This window comes from Carassius auratus, chromosome 12 (assembly GCF_003368295.1).
Source record: "Carassius auratus strain Wakin chromosome 12, ASM336829v1, whole genome shotgun sequence".
Classification (NCBI taxonomy): domain Eukaryota; kingdom Metazoa; phylum Chordata; class Actinopteri; order Cypriniformes; family Cyprinidae; genus Carassius; species Carassius auratus.
The window spans coordinates 5,950,305-5,972,597 of NC_039254.1; the positions used below are offsets into that span (position 1 = coordinate 5,950,305).

General features: G+C 35.8%; 1 protein-coding gene across 5 annotated transcripts in view; it reads left to right on the forward strand.

Annotated features, from left to right (window-relative positions):
• The first annotated feature begins 14,235 nt into the window (after window positions 1-14,235).
• LOC113111617 (RNA binding protein fox-1 homolog 3-like) overlaps window positions 14,236-22,293 on the forward strand; it is a 384,232-nt gene continuing 376,174 nt past the window's right edge. The window contains exon 1 of one of the 5 annotated variants that reach the window (XM_026276558.1): window positions 14,236-14,906. The gene's annotated coding sequence lies outside the window, so the exon portion shown is untranslated. The remainder of the gene's footprint in view (window positions 14,907-22,293) is intronic. The other 4 variants (XM_026276555.1, XM_026276556.1, XM_026276552.1 and 1 more) reach the window with 4 other exon arrangements.

Sequence of the window (22,293 nt, forward strand, 5' to 3'; positions counted from 1 at the left end):
TTGTTGTTAGTTTAAAAACAGCTTATATTGAAGCCAGTCAGCCAAAACGACTTTTGGAAAGCTCTTGGAATGTTCTGCTCTATGCGCCGCCCCCACAGAAGAAGATCGACATCACTGTCTGTTTAGCCCCATCCACCGATTCGCGTATGTAGTGTTTATGGGAGAGGTGAACCAGCTGCTCTACACAGAAACCAAACGATAAAGATGGCTCTAAAGATAACAAGACACTGTGCAGTGCCAAGGGTGAGGAAAACAGTCTTTGCATTGCCTTCCTTCTGATCCCAGCATTATGAAAGAACATTAATGTGAATGAACATTATTTTTCATGAATATCCAGACCGCATCAGTAAGAACTTGGTCCTTTGTTCACTTCACTTAAACATGGATTCATTTAAAAAAAAAAAAAACAAGCACAATTCGCCGCAGGATTTTATACCCAGACAGCAACATAGTGTTGGCCCAGATCTGGCCCACATCTGGCCCGCGTGAAATGCATGTGGGCCGGATGTGGGCCAGATCTGGGCTGAACCTGCTTCCTGTCTGAGAAATAGTTTTAAAATAAAACATGATGCTGTTCTGACTATAGTGGATTCAACAGTAATGTCACACTTCAACAGAGTAACTGTTTTTATTATGTGGTCACAATTGCTTTGTATGTTATTACAGATTGTTTGATATGTGCTGAATATTTTTGTCTTTTTGACCTAAATCACAGCTACGTCCCTCTATGAGGAATGTACAAATTTTTAAGCACACAGAACTATTAGCCAATCATAACAGTGGGCGTTTACATCCAAGTCTAAAATCTGCCATGCCTATTCAAGCAGAGCGTTCAGATGAGGGGGAGTTAAAAACAGGACAGAAAATAGCTTTTTACTTGTAAATTATGATTGATGTAAAACATTTTATAACATTATAATTGGACTTCACCTCAGAGAGCAGTACAAAACAAAAGGCGGTTCATGACCCCTCTAAAAGGGATAGGGTGAAAAAATAAAGATTGAATCTGCTTTGAGTTTCCCATTTAGCCTAAATTAATAATAACGTTGTCTGTTTTTTTTTTTTTTTTTAAATAATCAAACAATCAATTTTTTATTTTAGTATATAGATATAAAAAGTACAAAATTGTACTAACTAAACTTATTTTGTATTTTTGTATATAAAATCGTAACTTTATGTAAATAAAAAATATATATTTTTGTGAAGTCAATTAATGAAAAAAAAATGCTCATAGTAAATTAAAAGTAAAAAAAAAAAAAAAAAAAAAAAATATATATATATATATATATATATATATATATATATATATATATATATATATATATATATATAAATTATTATTTGAATTTTTTTTGGTGTTGAGTATGAGACACATTTTTGGTTTTGTTCTGGCTTGATGTCCATTTTAAAATTAGTTTACCCCAAAATGTAAATTCTGTCATCATTTACCATCACCTTATGTTTGTTCTTAAACAAAACCTGTATGTCAGAATATCCTTCTGACGTCTCTAGTGTGTTAGATAGACACGTTTTCAATGTCGTATGCACTTGTGAGCTCTCCTCGGACTTGGTTAAGTGACTATGAAATGAACATGGCACAGGTTTCTTTTCTCCGCCAGTAATAGGTTAAGACTTTCGAATAGGATGAGAGCAACATGATCTTTGAAAATATTGACTAATCAATGAAAAGTAATTTACAGTGATTACCCTTCTACGTGTGAAGATCTTTTAAACAGTGTCGACTTGTAAACCATCCCCCCTTTTGCACCCGAAGCTTTCACATGGCAAAAATCCATACCCAGCAAATACAATCTCATTTCTCCCTCCACCCAGTCGCTTTAAATAGTCCATATTGAATTAACTCCATAAAAACGGAGATCGATCTTTCCATTGCCCATCTTGATACTGCTGTTCGCACCACTGAACTCATAATCACCTCTGATCCAGGCAAGGCATTAGTTCAGAAGAGAAAAGCCTTTCCCATCAACCAAGAGTCACATATATCCAACCATCAGACATGCAGCTCCTTGCTAATATCAGCTGGTGTCTCATTATGACAGCTAATGGGTCAGTAGGTGATAGTGGTTCAACTTAGAGAATGTTGTACCTATTAACCATAAACTCATTTTCTTAAAGGGTACATAACATACACAGTTTCACCTAATCTCATGTTAATCTTGAGTACCTTTAGAGTAGTACTGCATCCTTAATATAGCTACAAAGTCTTTAGTTTTATCATATTTATAAAAGAGAAATACAGCTTTCCGATTCTTTCCAGAAAAAGCTGAGCTCCTGGAGGCGTGCCGTGAGCGGAGCTATAATACTGATGTTTCGTGTTGTTTCTATTAACATATATTCACTTATGTGCTGATTTCCAAAAAAATACAGAAATCTGATGCAAGTGTACTTATATGAATGGGGGTCTTTTATCAAAGGGACGGCTCCATGTTTTAATAGCAAACGATGTGAAAATCCAGCGTCGACTTGGGCCCTTTTCCGGGAGAAATGCTCATATAAGGACTTCCGTTCTCATCTACGTCATTAGATCCACAATCGAAAAAAAACAGCCGAAACTTGTACCAACCCTGAAGTAAGATTTTCGGCACAGAAATTCTCAGTCATTCTTCTAAATTATTTTTTAAAACTTTGGCCATGTTTAGCATGAGAATCCATCTTTTTAACACTGTGAACAGCTCTGAATACACGAAACACCATTGTACCCCCCTTTAAGTCCAGTTTAATGGTTATTGATAGCCACGGATTTTCACAAGTAGAAACAAACTGTATTTTATGTGAAGCGTTCAGTTTGGAGAGACCCTTCTTAATAATGTATAACTTTGTCAGTTGTTTTGTTCTATGTACCGAAATGTCTAGGACTAAACTGTTCAGTCTTTTTTTTCATGCAATAACAATGGAGGAAAATTATGCAAAAGCACCATACTTATTCATTGTTACACATATTAATACCGTATAAATTCTTATGAAGCCATATGATAGTTTTGTCAGAAATGTATTTCCTTTTCGTTGACGATCTTCCTTTTTAAGGAGAGTTTTTAACCACTATGACTGAATCTTTTAGTTAGTTGACTTAACTTGAGAAGTTAAGTTTTGTCTAATTTGTGAATGAATTGTTCTGAACTACATTAAGTGATTCATTAGAAAGATATGACTTAAATGACTTGTTCAGACAGCACTGCTTCTCTAATCAGCTACTGATGAACTTAACTACTTATGAACTTATGAACTCAGCTGCTTATGAACTCATGAATAACAATTTAAAAGTCAGTCTTTTCTCATAGGAAGCCTTTGTTATGGCATTTGCATTTGCATCCATTTTGAAGCTAAGAAGCTTCAGGCCCCTTTCATGGTAATTGCATGCACGAAAGTGACCAGCATGCTAATCAAAATGTCTCTTTTTGCGTTACATAAAATAAATAAGTCATACTGCACAGATTTGAATTGGCGTTAGGGTGCGTAAATGATGACAATTTAGATTTTTAGGTGAACTATCTATATAATATGAATGAAAACAGATGATTTTATGTTCTTTCCCCTTGGCATTCCAGATCCACATGACACAAATTTGTGTCAAAAGCCTAAGATTTTGGATTGTTTACCAAAAACAAGCTTAAGCTTTTAAGCTTAAAAACAGATGTAAACATCTTTCTGCGAGATAAAAAAACAAAAACTTAAATTGAAATTGTTATTCACAAAAAATCTTAGCATCTGCCTTGTTTCTGCTTGGCACGTGCATGGGTTCATATTCAGTTCATTAAAGAAGTAATGATATTTGATTAATGAATGAATGATTCTTTTGAATCAGCTCTTTTTAACTAATCAAGACATACGTAAATTCATAAGGATTAATTCACGAATTAGAAAAAGCCAGCTCTCAAGTTCAATCAACTGGCTTGTCACAATGGTTAAAAACTCTCCTGAAGAGAAAACTTTTATCGGAGAAAAAGGATGAAGATTTCCCCTTCGATTTCCAGATCACCCCTGTCGAAATCCGTAGATCAGTTTTCTGTAATCAAGCCACCTTTCGTCGTTCTGCAGTTCTTCTTTTTATGCTTTTCATTTGAACTGCGTCTTTAAGGTCTGGCAGTTGTGGGTTATCTAATGAATCAACCATGGTGGAGAACAAAGGCAGTATAAAACATTTAAATCATACACTTGTGCATTAATGCTGACAGTCAGCACTGGAGGGGTATTTGATGCGATGAAAAATTCTCGTGACTGAGAAAGAAGAAAGCCTGTATCAAAGCAAACAAGAATAATGGAGCGAAGAATGACACATTCATTATTCATCACGGGGCTTTCGCAAAAACATTTATTTATTCATCCACCGGCTTATTTATTTATTTTATTTATGAGCGAATCCCACACCGCGCACGACGGCAGATGCAAGCCACAGTTTAGGCTGCGCTTATAGGGACACACACACAGAGTTTCTCTCGCTATTAACGCAGCTTTGAAAGCGTTGTTGTCAGTTTGCTGATAAATAGGTAAAGGTGAACGAGACCGAATGAGAAATGAGGATCGGCTGGGGTTTTCACCTTCTTTTGCGCTGTTATTGCCACGTGCACACCATGATGTAAACCGTTGCCTGAAGTGATGAAGAAGCATGATTGTGCCGAGGAGATGGAGGATGTACCTGATAAATCCAGAGGTCTGGTTTCGAGATTTCTGCTGCGGGATGTTCGATGTAGAGCTATTACGAGCTGCGAAATAGCTTTGCCCCAACTACCACATTTCTCTGTTATCACAATGGAGATTAATTTGCATGTGTGCCAGACACAGGCTTTTTTTTAATTTATTTATTGCTTTCCAGTGGCAGGAAATTTCCCAAATTTGATGAAAATGTGCACATACTCAATCTTCTATGCATCAGTCATATGGGAGCCATCAGACAAACATAAATTAGAGAAATGCATGGTGAAAGCCTCATTTATAAAAGCAAAAATAATCACAAAACAGTGAGCCCTCGGGGATCTCAAATACAATTTTCATTTGCTTCAGATCCTTCATTTTTCTCCTCTGTCACTTTCTGTACCTGGTCTCCCTCATCTGGGGACGATCATTAGACTAATTAGCAGGTAATCAATGTTTAATTAAAACGAGGTTGTTAATGAAAATGACTGGTGGTGCAATTTTGGGCCGACTCTCTTTGTCACACCATCCTCATGTGAAATAGACATTACCGTAAAGCACTTTTACCACATCCGTACTTTTGATGTAGTTAGAAAGAAGTTGTCGCCCTCAGTAACCCTGTTGAGTACCACGACGATTCCATCCGACTTGAGAAACCGAACCGATTTGGAGGATCGATACGTCTGCAAAAGTCATATGATGCACACCTGTTGTTCTTTTCATTTAGCTAAGAGACTGTAGTGGACTTTTAATTTATTTCAATTTAATTCGCAGGTGCACACTTGTTTGTGAAAGCGACTCAGTTATATTACACAACGTGCATGTGAGAAAATGAAACATTTGATAAACCGAATCATGTTTACTTGCAGAGCTTTACGCGAAACACTCCTACGTGCTACTATTCTAGTACATACAAAAAAAAAAAAGTTGAGAAATTCCCGGTTGACAGGTGAGAACATCCTTCAGTCAAGGTTATGAGATGGGCCGGGCAGAGCTGAATGAGTTCTCAGTGATCATATACCCTAATTTGAACAAAGCATAATGAGGGGCTGTAATAAAACATCTGTTTTAGCATAGTCGGTGATTAAAACTGACCTTTGAGTAAGACAGGGAAGTGCTTAACGACTGGAGTGGTATGCAAAGTGAAAAATGAATGCATTATCAATGTAATTAATGTCTATGGTGGACCTAAAGGCATTATGCAAATTGCACTGACTCTTAATGCCTTTCACATCAAATGTTCTGTCTACTGATTGCCCACAGATTTTCCCCATGAAGGTTCAGTCCTGCATTAACTCCCCAACCTTGCTAAACTTAGTCATCTCAAACATCTTCAGAGTGGTTTAGATGTGGTGGAGAGGCAAAGGGGAAGTGTCTTTAGTATTAAAATGTGTATGTTTGCCATAAATAAATGCTTTTTCGGGAATCTGTATGCCTTAAAGAAGCTGATGTTTCCAGAATTTAAATTGTACCTGCCACCTTTTACCTGTTACACAACATTTCGTTCATCAGGATGTTCATCAGTAGTGCAGTCAACAGATTCATGAACTTCCAACAATTTCTAGAACAATTTCTTCATTTAATACAGTCATTTTTTAACTATGTATTTTTTTCTTTGAAGAGAAAAGTAAATATTTCATATTTCATATATATATATATATATATATGATATATAATTTTTTTTTTTTTTAAACAATAATGATTATCTTTCGCAAGTTCCTGCAGGAAATATTTCTTCATATTTATCTTAATTTCTTTGACTTTCCAGTCATTTCTGATTCTTCCACATGTGTTGATGGCTGTTGAGAAATTATTTTTTAACAGTGATTTAACTCTGGACAGAATTGTATTGTTAGAATTCATTCAAATTCATTCAAAACTGTTTTTTTTTATTATTATAAATGATACATGTTGATTTAATAAATGAACATGTTTGACTATAATTATGGCAAATATTTTATAAAGATGTCCATATTACCACATACCTTAGTAAAAGCTGGCATCAGACATTATTACAGTTTTTTTTTACACTTATGAAGGGCTTAGATTGGCAAACATTTTGTAAAAAGACTTCATTAGGGCTTTAATGTCACCTCAGAATTATTCATTATACATTTGTTATACATTTATAGAGATTTTATTTAATTAGAAAATTATTATGTGCTAATAGTGTGACTTGATTTCTTCATCTTGACTTGTATTCTGTGACTTCTGAAATCTGAGTCTTAATTAACACTTCGAATAAATTGATATCAATTAATCAGTATCAGTGCATCTTATGTACTTTCATTGTGATTCAAGTGAATCTATGCAGACTTTAAAATTGTGAAATACACTGCTTACCATCTAAATGGTTTGAACACCGAGTAATTCTCAGAAATAAAAAGAAAACATCCATCCATGTCAAATTAAGATAGCGGATTCCACCCCCAAAGCTCTGTCTAGGCTACATTCATCTAGCAAAAAGTATTTCAGCAAAACAGCACTTATACTGTAAATAAATTGCAGGCTGAAGGTTGAATGTCTTAGAAAAGCTTTGTATGAGCTAATACTATGAAGTAGTGATTATTTAACTTCACAATGGATGGGTAAGGCCTGCACCAATGCCACAAGACTATTATATATTATATAGCATCTGAATTATATTTTTTGTGTGCCACCTGGGAAAATCAAGTGCTGTAAGTCTTTGTGATTAGTTTTACTTTACTGTAAAAGTCTTAATATACTGTAAAACATTTATTGCCCTGCCTTACATGATACTAAGAAATATTTTTACACAGAAATTTGAAAGTTTTTTGTTTTTTTACAAAATTACATAAAATTTATTTTATATAATTAGTTTTACTGACCTATTTGTATTTATTTTTTTTTCTGTAAAAATATATTTTTTTATTAAATTAAACTGAATACAGTTTGTTAAATTATTCAATACTTGTCTTTTAAATTATTAGGACTACTTTATCTTTTAAGTTTGCCATGAATGTAGCCTTTGATACTGACATTGCATGAATTGACATGTAAATAAACTTTCCTGCTTTCAAAATGAAAAATTGTATATGTTAATTTTGATCTTTTCTGTGACAACACAAAAAATAATAACATATTGACACATTTTCTTAACACCGAAACATCTTCATCTCTCACCAACTCCAATAAGAGCTCTCCTCTCCTCTCCTCTTTTTTTTTTAATTCCTAATGACCCTTTGTGTAAAATAGATTTCATTAATCTGGACAGAAGAGCTCTTATCCTAGCTGATGTGCTATACACTTTGTATTCATTAGAGCTGCGCACTGTGATAATGCTGGGAGAGGGGAGGTTTCCTGTGTCCCCACCAAGGCCAACTTTTTTCCAACAGTGCACCTGCAGTGTGCTTATAGGGATTTAGATTACCCTGTTTCATCAATAAGATGCACAGGTCATTGATGAAATTATCCTTTGAATACAATTAAGGAAGTAATAAAGGCTTTCATTGTCCTTGACAGATTGATGGTCTTAATCTTTGGGGCGAGAACATTTCCTGCTAATACCAATGTGAGGTGAAATGCCCCCATATTGCCTGACATAAATATTACAGGTTAATAATGGTTCTGAAGTATCCATGTAGCACAAAGCTGATGCTTTAATTTGATTTGATGTGGAAAAAATTATACTAATTTAGGTGCATGCAACCTAGTGTCACTGATTAATTACAACTTGTTTATCTCAAATTATCTACATTAATTAGACACATGACTATGCGGTGACCTGACAAATGGGGGCAGTGATATTAAAATATGTTTTTATGCCAGAAACCGTTCTTTTCCGAAAAGCGCTTTCGGTTTTCGGGAATATAATTAACAAGCAGAGAAGAGTTTCCATGCTTTCTTAATGATTTATTTTGTGCAGATCACCATGCACCTTTTGAAGAAAAGCTCAGAGCCGGGCCGGACCTGAAGCAAGAAGCTGCTGTGAGTTAAATAGCATTTCGGGCTCTCTCAATAAATAATTCACTCTCCAGCGATCACACCAAATTTAATTAGCTCTTGTTATCCTGATATTATCAGGGCCTCCATGCTGGAGCATCTCTCTCTGCATCAGGGCGAGAGGACCTCTCACTGCACACTGCCTCTGGGTCACGGGACAAGACTCACACACACACAGTCATGCAGCAACACTTGCAAACACACACCTCTGCTGATTTAATGGGAAGCCAGTTAAAGATTATTAAGCAGAACAAGGAAAATGCACATTGCACAGAGGGCATTTACAGAGATTGCTCAAATTTCAATGGGGTCACAAAGTGTCTTTTGTGGTGCGGTGTGTAATTGGTGTAACTGAGATTTAGTTTGTGGAAGCGCAGCAACAACACTTCTGTAACAACTGTGTGCCGAGTAAACACTGGTTTTTTATTTCAACTTCTGCTTCTAAATGATTTCCTATTGCTGTTTTTCTGTTAGCATCAAAGGATAAAGGATGTTTTAGCTCTGTTTTCTGCCATTAAGATTACAGATTCCCTGTAAGAGAATCATATTTGAGAATCAGAATGTTGAAAATGTGCAGAGATTAGTTACTTGACATGTCTTTGAAGTGCTGATGTGATTATTGTGGTAACTCGTAACGTGGCAGTTGTTTATTCTAGCAATGATATTCAGTTAAAAGCAAACGGAGAAATCACACGTGTCTCCTCTTGAATTTCAAAAGTGTCTCTAGAGGCACAGATAAGTGTGCAGTCAAAGATTTCATGAACTGAATCATTTAAATTCACAAAATTTTAAAGTTGCATATTTTTTTTTGCATTTTTTTCATTTCATTTTCCACTGGTTTCACTGCGAGATCTTGAAGTAAAACAAAGTCTACTAAACACAGTTCAAAACAAATTCATAAAAAAATTAAATAAATGAAAATAATAATTTATTATTATTTCTATTACATATTAAAACAGTATGAGTATATATTTAGTGAATGAGGCCCATGGTCTTATATCTTTATTTCTTTAATTTACTTTTTTTTTTTTGTTGTAATGGCAAGATAATTTGGAATTGAGCTGAACCTACATTAGGATATCACTTCAAGCTGACATCAAAACATCACAAGACATTTACAGAGAAGTGATAATGTTTTGAACAATGTTATAACCCACTCTCAGTCGTGTCTGTGTGCTGGAGCTCTGAGCTGCAGTGGCATGGTGTGATTCGCCCAGGCTTAATTGCAGTGATTGTGAAAGCGTTGTAGCAGTATAATGTGGTGGTGTTCAGGGAAGCATAGAGCCGTAGAGCGATCAGTTTGAGGAGGTGACTGGTTGTGAGTCACACACACACACACACACACACACACACACACACACACACACACACACACACACACACACACTCTCTCACACACACACACACACTTGTCAAAAGTGAGGATGGAACAGAAAAATACAGCAGCCCTAGGAGTCAAAAAAATTGGTCTTACCTGGATTGTGAATTTTTAGGAGGATTTTTGGGCATATTCAGCAGTATTTTCATTCCAGAAAGATAATCAGCATTCTGTTAAAGAAGTAATGTGGGTTTGATACAAATTAAGCTTAATTAATAGTATTTGGGCCCAGGTTTTGGAGCATTTAAGTGCAGAAATGTGAATGTGAAGAAATGTTATTTAATAAATAATATATTATATAATAAAATCACTTATTATTTTTAGATTCTTTTGAACTATTAAGTTTTTATTTGCATTTTATTTATATATTTGATAGTGTTGCATTGTCAATTCTACAAAATTGTAAAATTGAATAAAAAGAAATTCACACACTGAAATCATGTTAGCACATTGTTGCTATATACTTCAAATCATGTGGATTTAATGTTTACATATTGGCTCCATTCTTTTCTTCGAAAGACCCATACTCTATCTCAGATTTTAGTCTTTCTTATTCAAGAAAGGTAGGAACAAAATTAAATTTAGTTCCATTTGTCATTTTAGTATTATTTAAATATTTGAAGAGCTCAGATGCAAAACCCTCTAAGTGCCATCTGAAATTTTCATCTACAATTAGCATTTTTATCAGGCTCCTATGTTTAGGTTCAGTAATTTTACTCTAATGGCAATATATAGGCCCTTTTCTATGCAATTAAAATAAAATAACTGAATGTAAATATAGTGGCCTGATGAAAATGCTTATTTTAGAAGACAATTGCAGACGGCATTTAGAGGCTTTTGCATCTGAACTCTTAATTTCTAGGGCTTTTAATAATACTCAGCTTTTTTTTTCCTTCTTAAGGTTTTATGTTGAAAACTATAAAATATAGAAAAATACATTTTTCATTTTAATTGATGTTTTGAGATAATTATTTTACATTTATTGGTTTTAGTTTTTTGAATATGTCTATATAGTTTTTATAAAAAAAATATTTCAGTTTGTTATATTAGTACATCAAATTAAACTAAATAAAAATGAGAATTGTTGCTTTGGATACAAGCTGAAATAAAAAATAAGGTTATGTTATATATATTATATATATTTATTATAGTTAACATTTATTTTATTTTTATTTTATTAGTTTATCAAAATATCTCTTACAGCACAAAAACTGTTGACTTTGAACTCTTACAAATCACATCCTAACGGCCAATATACACTATCATAACATCTCCATCCGTCTCTTTCTGATTTTTCCCCTTACAACATCAGCTCATCTGAGAGCGGCCTGTCCCTTGTCCCTTCCCCTTGTATCGGCAGCTTGACATTATTAGGAAACCGTAAGTGTCTTACGAATCACTTCTGCATACCTCATCGCTGCATTCCCTTATGTTTTCAGCAGGCATGTTAGTTTACCCCACTTCACCCCCCCTAACACCTAAAATCTTGTTAGTCATTCTCCAAAAGCGTCAAAGACATCTTTATTGCATCTGGGCTGGCAATGTTTTTTCTTCTTCTTCTTCTTCTTCTTCCAGTGTGACAAGATAAAGGCGAGTCTGCACTTCAAACAGCTTCTGTTGGCTGCGCAGGAATAACAATCGGCGCTTCATTATTTATTTTTCGGCTCTGTTGTCTCTGGCAGTTATCTTAGCCATACGTCGTTATCCAACACCCCCCCCCACATTGCCCCCCCAGCCCCCTCCCTGACAGTTCTCCTCCTGTTATTATTACGAATTCAAAAGAAATACTTTCTGAAGTGTAGCGAGCGCCTGGGGAGCTGATTAGCTATTTACAGATGCCACCCACAAAATCCCATGACCCTTGGAGTGGAGGCTGGTAGCAGACAAGCCAATTAGCAAAGAGAGAGGCTGCAGTCTGCTATTAATGCCATTATTCTCTCCATAATGCCGGCTATTGTTATTCTTTGTGTAGCGGGAAAAAGTGGAAGCTGAGGGCACCTGTGTGAACCTGTTAATGGAGGTGCTGAGTGCCGGTGATGGGGCGGAGAGAAGGGCAGCCATGAGTGGGGAAATCCCAGTTTAGTGGCACGTTGAGCAGGCCACTGCTTTGGGATCCATTTCAGGCCCACAGTGTTAACAGGATATGATTAGTGACCGCTGGGAATCCACACTGTGAATGAGTGAAAACACTGGGGCTTTATTCTGTGTTTGTGTGGGCCTGACTACTCCAGATTGTTTATTTTTTATTTTTTTTTGATGAACATTCACTTGCTTTCTTGCATCTGGTGCTGTTTATTTTTTATGGAAATGTATGCTAGGTAGTAAAAGTGTTGTTTTACTTTTTAAAAACATAAAATCTAAAAAATCTCTAGCTGTTTTGAAAATCTGTGTGAGCTGCTCAACAAGAGCTAATTAAAGCAAATTTGTTCAAAGAAAATGCAATTCATTTTTGATAATGATTTAAAATCATGACTGTTTTAAAATATGCTCCCCACCCATGTCATGGGCCTTTTTTTAATAAATGGATGATATAGATATTAAGAAATATTATCTATTACAATTAAGGGGTCAGTAAAATGTATTTTAAATGCTTTTAATACATAAAAAATTACAATAAAGTGAAAAGTCCTGAAAAAAGTATCACGGTTTCTGCAAAAAAAAAAAAAAAAAAAAAAAAAAAAAAGAGCAGCACAGCTGTTTTACACATGAATAATAATAATTAGAAGAAGAAATGCTTTTTGTGCATCAAATCGGCATATTAGAATGATTTTTTAATGATCATGTGACACTAAAGATTGGAGTGCTGACTGCTGAAAATGTATCGTTGCCAACACAATGTTACTGTTTTTACCATATTTCTGATAAAAAAAAAAAAAAAAAAATGGGTGCGTGTGTGTACAGTATATATATATATATATATATATATATATATATATATTTTTTTTTTTTTTTCAGATACCAAACTTCCAAACAATAGTGTGCTGTATATTATATTATATTATATTATATTATATTATATTATATTATATTATATTATATTATATTATATTATATTATATTATATTATATTATATTATATTATAATATTCTGTATATATCGGCCTATCAATAGTGGCAACATGAAAATGTATGGCTGTTTAATTATGCAACATACTGTGATGGTATGTTGGTGAAATGATGGCCAGCAACGAGGACGGCAACAATTACCACAGCAACAACAGCTGCATTGATTTTACTGATGACGTTAACGCTGAAGCATTAATGACGAGGTGAAGTGGTACCAGGTGTAATTGATGGGACGCCTTCTCTGATAGCAAGTCATGAATTACATCACAGTGCTAAGATCAGAGTTCAAATGGCTAATTTAGCTTTTAATTGAAATCAGTGGAGTGTAGTCTACCCTGACAGCATTGAGCGCTCAGGGGCCCACAGGGCTGCCATTGAGTTTCCACACTTTATGTCCTTAATCAGTTAAAGACGTCTCCCAGAATAGATTTTTTTTTTTTTTTTTACTTTATTATTATTATTATTACATTAAAGCTAATTACAAACAATGAACTAAACATTCCTCGCCAGCAGCAGTGACTCAAAGATAAACAGAAAAAATTATAGAAATAAGTCAGAAGAATAGAAAGAAGACATATACAACATCAAGGTACCTTGTACTGATCAGTTCAAGTTCACTGTGTCCAGATACATAGTAACAGGTGTCCACTTTTGTATAAAAATGACCATTTTCAGTTGGAGTTGGGCAGTCATATTCCATTCCATAAGTAGATTCAAGTTTTTCTATCCACTGGGACATTTTTGGAGGGTGGTTTTTATTGCACTTAATCAGAGTATATGCAGTATATATCTCTGGATTTTACTACATAAATCCTGGGGTATCCCTTCAAGCAAGAAAACCAGGGGAGTAAATTCAAATCTATGTGCAGAATTTTCATAATCTCATCTCAATCTTTACCCCTTGCCAAAATGTAGATATTTTCAGACATTCCCAAAATATACTGTATGTGTATGATCTCCTCGTTTATTGTTTTTAAACCTAGATTTCCAAGCCAACTCAAGTGTGGAGATGGCATGGTATTAATCAAACATCAAGTGTATTTGGCAATCATCAAGTTTAAATGCAAGCAAAATATATACAAATATTTATTGCTGAATGTGAATAAGCCTGCATGTATTGTGTCAGAGAAATGGTATAAATCTAGTGTGGATTAGAGATTGAGAGAGCGATGGCGGAAAAGAATAGAGGGCTATAGCTGCCTCTCGTCTCTATCGTTCAGTACCTGTCAGCCTGCGTTAGCGGTCGGAGCCTTCCAAGAAGGGCTCGCGTGAAACTGTCAGTGCATCCTCTCCACCTCCGCGTTCTGTCTCTCCTCCTCCTTCTTCCTCCCCATCCGTCCCTCCCACCCTCATCTCTCTCTCTCTCTCTCTCGCTCTCTCTATCTCTGATGTGTTCTTACAGTGTAAGGCACAGCCAGTGAGTGAAAGCCCAAGCAAGCACCCTCCCCAACACGCACACACACCCCCACTGCTTGTGTGAACGTAAACACACATACACACACCACAGAAGCGTGTGGTTGACCGCACCGGGCTCTCGGCTATGTGTGAAGACTCGCGCGGCACGCCAAAGAAGCAGCACAACTGAATCTGACGCTTGCTTTGTAGCAGGACCGGCAACCAGATAGCATCGAAAACCATCCTACTTTCTCTCTCTCCCTCTCCCTCTCTTTTCAGTTGTACTTGTGTGAACAGAGCTGGAGAAAAGGAAATACCCCCCACCCCATCATCATCTGTCTCTCTCTCTCTCTCTCTCTCTCTCTCTCTTTCTGTCTGTCCTGTGGTGGGATAAACAGTGAAAAGATGAGCCTGTGATACAGCACCAGACCTGAGTGACCTGACAGCTCAAACTGTGAGTACACGAGTCTCTTACTTTCACTTCCACACCGGCACACACTCAACGCCTACACGCAAACAGCATACAAACTCTTTAATTGTTGAATTTGAATAAAGACAGGTGGATTGTTTAAACCTTTGCTAAAACTCTTTATTCTGTGCGCTTGAAATCAGATCAGGTTGTTTAGGTTCGCACTGAGTGATTGGTTTCATTTGGATTCAACTAATATCATCCGGCAATCGCGGCGCTTCGTGAATTTAAGTGGCACTTAACGCATCCAGAACTGCGTTTTCTCACATGCGTTATTCAAAAGTACACCCCGCTCTTTATTTATTCCTAAAACGGGGCACTTATCTGTCCCGGTGTACCCCAGATTCTTGCTTTTATATGAGGAGGCAGGGAGTCAAAAATGAAAAGACATCATCTGAAAGAGTGTCATCCATATCTTCATTGTAATTCAGATGGACAGTGTGCATATTATGAAATGGTGCTATTGTTTATTTTGAATACTTTAGATTTTTTTTTTGTACCTTTAGAAAAGTATGTATTGTACCTTTAGTCGTTCTAAGAATTCTTTGTCACACATTTTTTGTGGATTTAAAGAAAGGAATTTTAAGTAATAATATATTGTGTTTTATTATATAATTCCTTTTGTGTAACTGTGCTTTCTTCGTTGTGTCATTTGGGTGAGCAGTGACACACATTTTTGTTGTTTTGTGTGTTGTTGAGTGCTGGACGAGAAGGAAGTGTGAGGTTTGCCTCCTCTTCGGATGACCGGCCAGAGAGTGAGAGAGAAAGAGATACAGACAGTGAGACAGAGAACAACGTGTCACATTCGACTTGCTTGTGACGGTTTGCTCAAGCAGTGTAGCATAGCTGGCAACTAAAGCGAGAACACAGTGTTACCCTTAGCCCGCGAACAGCCTGGAAACAAAATGAAGCCTTTAAAATGGATTTTAGGAGTTTTTTTTGGTTGTTGTTATTGTTGTAGTAGAAGTACATATGAGCTTGATTGTATTTTTTGGAATTGGAAAATAGTGGATGGTAGGCATACGCTAGCCAATAGAGTGCATATATACTGTATATGATATGTATACATATTAATTCATCTGTAGATGTTTATTAAAATATATTTTTGAAAATATAAAAAGGAATGTAGAACTGTACATTTGTAGCTACTGTTCTGCAAATGACATCATAGGAGAGACTGAAGAATATTTCTTATTGGCGGTTTACATACTGAGCTGTATTGGTAATAGCAAGTTACATTGCATTTCTCCACTACACACTTGAACTTTGCACTTGAAAAGTTTAGCATATTGTATATTCAGAGTCAATGATAAAGCCGTGTCTGTAATCCTGCACATAATTTCATAGTCCACACACTGAGTTGTATACACAGACTTTAATATATATTATACGTATATATTTTTTAAAGGCACACATTCTAATCTTCTTTAGTGTTGATTGTCTGTTGTGTAGTGTATTTATTCTGTACATTTCTATTTCATGCTGTTTTTGCTTTGCCTGGATATTTGCTGTGATGTCTACTGTCTTACATATATGAGAGATCAAAGCCACCAAGAAATCCATTTCACATGAACATACAGAGGGCATTTGCTTTGCTATGCTTGCCAGTAGATTTTTTTTTACTTTCAACATTTCAATATATAGGGGAAAAAAATACTGTATATGGATGATAAAATTTTCTTCAAAAAAAAAAAAAAAAAAAAAAGGTTTGAAATATTGGTTTGTAATTGGCAAAATTTGTATAATAATTGCCCATATTTATTTGCAATATATAAGAAAAATAAGGGTTTTATTGTGAATGTTCATTCCACAAGTAAAAAAAAAAAAAATTATTATTTAATTTTAAAGAATTTAATTTTAAAGAATTTAATTTTAAAGAATTTAATTATAATATATATATATATATATATATATATATATATATATATATATATATATATATATATATATATATATATATATATATATATATATAATTGCAATAATAGCTTGCAATAAACATATTTTAATCAGAATATTTTTATGATTTCCAAATAATATATTGCCATTTTATTTAATATTTTCATCATAAAAAAATTATTCAACAAATAAACAAACAAACAAACATCAAAATAATATATATATATATATATATATATATATATATATATATATATATAATTTATTTTTTTTGAGGGGGGGGGGGGTCTCTTAACCGTCCCGAAACTGTCTTGCCAGTGGCCCAATTCTTGTTTTTATGTCCTGATATTGCAATAAAGTACTTTACTGCACAACTATTATGACAATCTAATAGAAACCAACATCTTCTGGCAGTTAATCGAGCTCTCCACCTTTTTTCTCTCCTTTTCTCACTCTCCGGTGTGTATGCGCTTGTGTGATTTCACCATTAGGCTTGACTACTGTGCCGTTTCTTGATATGATGACAATTTCCTGCTGAGGTGCATGTCAAATGAAAAATGGTATGAGATGTGTGAACCACATGGTCAGAAAGGTTCACAGCTTGTGAATGCAGCTTTCATTCATCCATATGTAAGCAAAGAGCAGAACACTAACATGAGATGAGCTTTTTACCAAGCTTCTTGATTTCAACCTAAAATTAGCATGTTATTTAACTCCATCCCAGCGTGAGACTTTGGCTTCTTTGCTGAAGGATTTTGTGCTGAATGCTCCTGTTAGAATGAGCTACATAAAAGTTAGCATCTGTGTAATAAATGCTTGCGATGGCTTTCAGGTGAACTTTTCCTGAGCTCTATAAAAAGCCACCGCACAGTCGGAAAAACAATCATCATTGTCAAAGTTTATATTGCAAGTTTGAGACTTCTTTGTCAATTCAAAGCCAATGCGTAAAGGACATAAAGTAGGACACTGTATCGCTTTTCAGGGACCTACTTAATGTATGCTCTTTACTTTTCAAATTGCTCTCGCGGCCTTCAGTGAAAAGTGCATACGAAGTGCTTGACAGGTAAATAATTTATATGCAATCAATATTGATATTATAGCAGTTGTTTATGACCATCTAAAAGAAATTATGATAGTTTTATGCTAACAAATAATCTCATAAAAGGTGCCAAATTTTATTTCATTCCATTTTATCAAATTGGGGGACTGGACTGGCAGTCTTTATATGTTTGGCAGTAAAGTTGTCAGAAGACTGACTCATTGAAACTAAAACTAAATTAATTATATAAAGTGATATGTATATGGTTGTTTTGTATTTATGTATACATAATCATGTTTGTCTGTCTGGGGTCTGCAAATAGGCATAGTCTCAGTGGGGGAAAAAATCAGAATTGAACAGAATGCTCATTGAAAAATCATGGCAAGCAATATTTTTTTTTCAACAGCTGCCTGGGTTCCAGAAGTATATTCATTTATTTTCTCCACAGGGATTTAAGCAATTCTTCAGTATGGAGTAATTCAGGAGAGAGTTTTAAACCTCAAAACCAAAACAACCTGCTCTAAATGAAACACAAAATCACATGATTTGATTCCAAAATAAAAGTTTTGGGAAATCAGACAAATACAAAGCTACAAGACGGCATCTTTTTTTTATGAGGCACTAAGCTATATCATATAAAGCATTGCAAATGATGTAATCAAATCAGCAATGATGTTACGATTTAAAAGTATTGACGTAAACTTATAAGCACAAAAGTACAATATTAGAAGTTTGTTAAAAATATGGATGTGTACTTCTCCTGGAGTATTTACCACTGCTTAACATTCTCACAGTTCTCTTCCTTGAAAGATTTGTACATTATTGCAAAAAATCAACTTCCCTATAGAGAAAACTAATGAGATTTTTTTTTCGACCTGTTCAGCAAACACCCTCAATATGATATCAAAAGCAGCCTTTTTTTTTTCTTTATGTGTGGGCACTTCCTGTGTGCTTTCTGTTTGCACTTTTTGTGTGCATATGACCAGGATTTAATCTGTCATATCCAATTTATTCAGTCTTTTCTATAACCTGTCTTCTGCTGTATGGTGATAAACAGGTCGTAAAAGGGACATAGTGTTCCCATGGGGATGTAGGTTTAAGTCCAGACTGTCATGTCTTGATTGCACACCTTCCCCCCCCCCCCTTTTATTTCCCCATCTGCCTTCACTACCATTCAGTATAGAAGGCACAAAAACATATATGTACATTCATGATTATATATATTATGGTATATAATATCAGCACTGGATCACCTTATATAAATGAAAATGCTGAAGGACAAACATAGCTCTTCCTTTTCGACATAATGCATAAATCACCTAAGTAGTGTGAAAATGCACCTACAGATTATCTGTCATCATCGAATTCACACATTGACAAATTGGAGCCTTAGCCAGATTCGTTCATAATCTGAACCTAATGATGTGTCGGCTGACTGCGGTTGGGCGGCGTTAGTCCAGGGTTAAAGGAAACCACCCTGACCTCACCTTGGACCCCTCGCTGTCACAGTTGCCCGGCGGGTGACTGATGCAGGACTAAAGGACCTACTTGTTTATGTTCAATGGAGAGCTTTCTCTCCCGTCTCCCTGTTTATTTATGAGCCCCTCTCATCCAGCCTGAGCGAGAGGAGATAAATCTGTCACACTCAGATCTACTACAGCTACAACCCACCCGTGCACACCAGCTTACTCTCACTCTCTCCTTTAGTTAGGTTAGAGTACATGAAGACAGCGTTCCAACATTTGGTTGCCTTGTTTTTATCACCCATTTTGAAATGGGGTGCAACTGGTCTAAAAACCCCCCTAAGGAATATGTTTTGCTAAATAAAAGTGCCAAAGTGTTCCATGTTGTGTTATGTTATGTTAAAATTGTATAATATTTTTCAAATAAGTATTTATTTAATATTTTGTTTGAAAAAAGAATTTTTTTTTAAATTTATAATAACAGACTGTGAGTTTTGCTTGGTAATCTTGTTAAAGGTTCCATGACAGACGTCCAGTGGCTCTCTGCGTACAACAGACACTATGCTTACAGTCAGCTGAGCATGGCTTCATTTTATAATCTTTTTTTTTAATCCTAAAACATAGTTCAGATAGCATACAAGATTTATATGTTTGAAGTTCAGAGTGATCGGTGGGTCTGGAAACAGTGACTCATCATCTTGTCATATTTTGTTGTGATGCTCATATTTTTGGATGGAGCTGCATTAAAGGCCTTCTGTTTGATCATCTGTGTGTTTAGAAAGCCACCGGAAGTGCTGCCACTCACAGCATTCACACCATTGAGCACCTGTTACAAATCTTGTATGTTTTAGCTGCGATAATGATGCAGTTTGGCATCAGTTTAGATGCTTTAATTCTGCAAGGGTGCATGCACTGATCACATATGGCATTAAATATCTGCTGTTTTTGAAATGATTTATAAAAACATCCTGAAACAAAAATGTCAAGGTTTCCATATAAATAAAAATATTAAGCAGCAATATTTTTATTATTTTCAATATAATGAGAAATGTGTCTTGAGCACCAAATCAGCATATTAGAATGATTTCTGAAGGATCATGTGGAGGGCTTAGCTACCATAGAAATAAATTGCAGATTAAAGTATATTCAATTACAATAGAGTTATTTTATATTGTAACAATATTTTAGAATATTACAGATTTTTTTGACTAAATAAATGCAGCTTTGGTAAGCACAAGTGAGTTCTTTTCAAATACATTTTCTCAAAGAACTAGACTACGCCTAGACTAGCTCTAACAGACCAATCTGTGCTTCCCACATTTGTGTTTCAAATGTTCAGCTGGCCAATCATGTCATCTACAAGATTACCAGCTATTGTTTTTCCATCAAATTGTCAAAGTTTAAAGGGAGCCAGGCTCAAAGGAAAGCTCTAAAAATGCATTTAACAGCAGCAACAACCTTTGGCGACGTGTGTTGATGACAGCTCTAGTGTAATCCCTCAGTATTCAGCTAGGCAACATTTCCATATGCGACTGCCAAGACCATAGCAGTCGAATCCATGCCCTCCAAGGAAAGGCTTTGATAGTCAGACTCACAGAGATTGTGTGGTCCTAGACTGAATAATGCTAATGCTATCCGTGAGACTCCCGACTGAAAAAATACAAATAAAAACTTCACAATGCCGGTTATGAAGTGAGAAATGGGGCAAATACAGTATACAATATCATAAGGAAGGAAAACATCACAGCCACACTTGGTTAGGGGTCATAACTTTTCCACTGAATGCACAAACTGCGTTCTAAACGGTGTACCAGAGCTGCGAAATGAGGGACCAGTGTTTGGACTGTGCCTCTGAAACGCCCTGACAAAAGACAGCTTAGCCAACAATTTCCTCTCCTTCACAGAGAAAAAAAAAAAAAAAAACGGCAAAAAAAGCAGACTGGCTGGGGGAAAGACTAGCTTTATCCACAGTCTGTTTGATGTTGGATTTTGTGTGCGTGTGTATGTGTGTGTGCAGGGCAGCACCGGTCCTGCGAGAGCATTGGTTATCATTGTGTGTCAATTGAGGAATACGGTCGCCTCTGGCCCCTGGAGAGACACTCCTGCGTCACCCGAATCCACCAAAACAGGCAGAAAAGCTAGTTAACACAGCAGCCGTCGCGGACACACAGACCCTGGCCATTAGCGAACGCTCTCTCTCTCCTTCTCTCTCTCTCTGTTCTAGGTCTGGTGGCAGTGATTAGAGCGCTGTGGAAGCCGCTGTAATAAGGACGGGGCTACGGCTTTTGCGCTGGCATGATCTGCTGCGCGGCCGTGGCGGGTATTTCAGAGGGCTGCGGCGGGAAGATAGGGAGATTGAATGGGGGTGGGGGGAACTGTCCTGAGGTGAGAGAGTGAATTGGTATTAGATGGTAAAAGAGCTGGAATGGGCAGCAGGGAAAGGAAACACGAAAGACTGATGGGCCTACTGCACAATTATCCTTTAGATCTTTACACAATCTCGCTCTTCTTCTCTCTACAAAATCCTGTGTTTTATCAATGGTATAATCATTGGGATTTACACTTGTATGAAGGTGTCAGACGAGCAAAGAACTTGAATGGGATCTAAATGAGAATTAAGTCAATACAACTCTGAATTCAGATGACGCTTAGTGATTCTGGTAGTTTAACAACACTTCTTTTAGTATAGTTGCAGTTCTCTGTTCATTTTGAGTGGCTCTTGATTGAAAGTAATGGTTTTGTGATTGGGTCAGATGTTACAAATCATTAAATTAGTAACGGGCTAAGCTTTGTGGGACTAGGCTATAATCTTATTATGCTTTTGGGAAACTCAGCCCAGATTGGTTCTTTAAAGTTGTTAGACCGGTTCAAATTCAAATCGAATTTGAGACTGATTTGTGAGTCTTTTTGACAATGTCATTACAAACAACCAGCTCAGGGAATTTTTTTCCCCCTGAATTGAACTTAACCT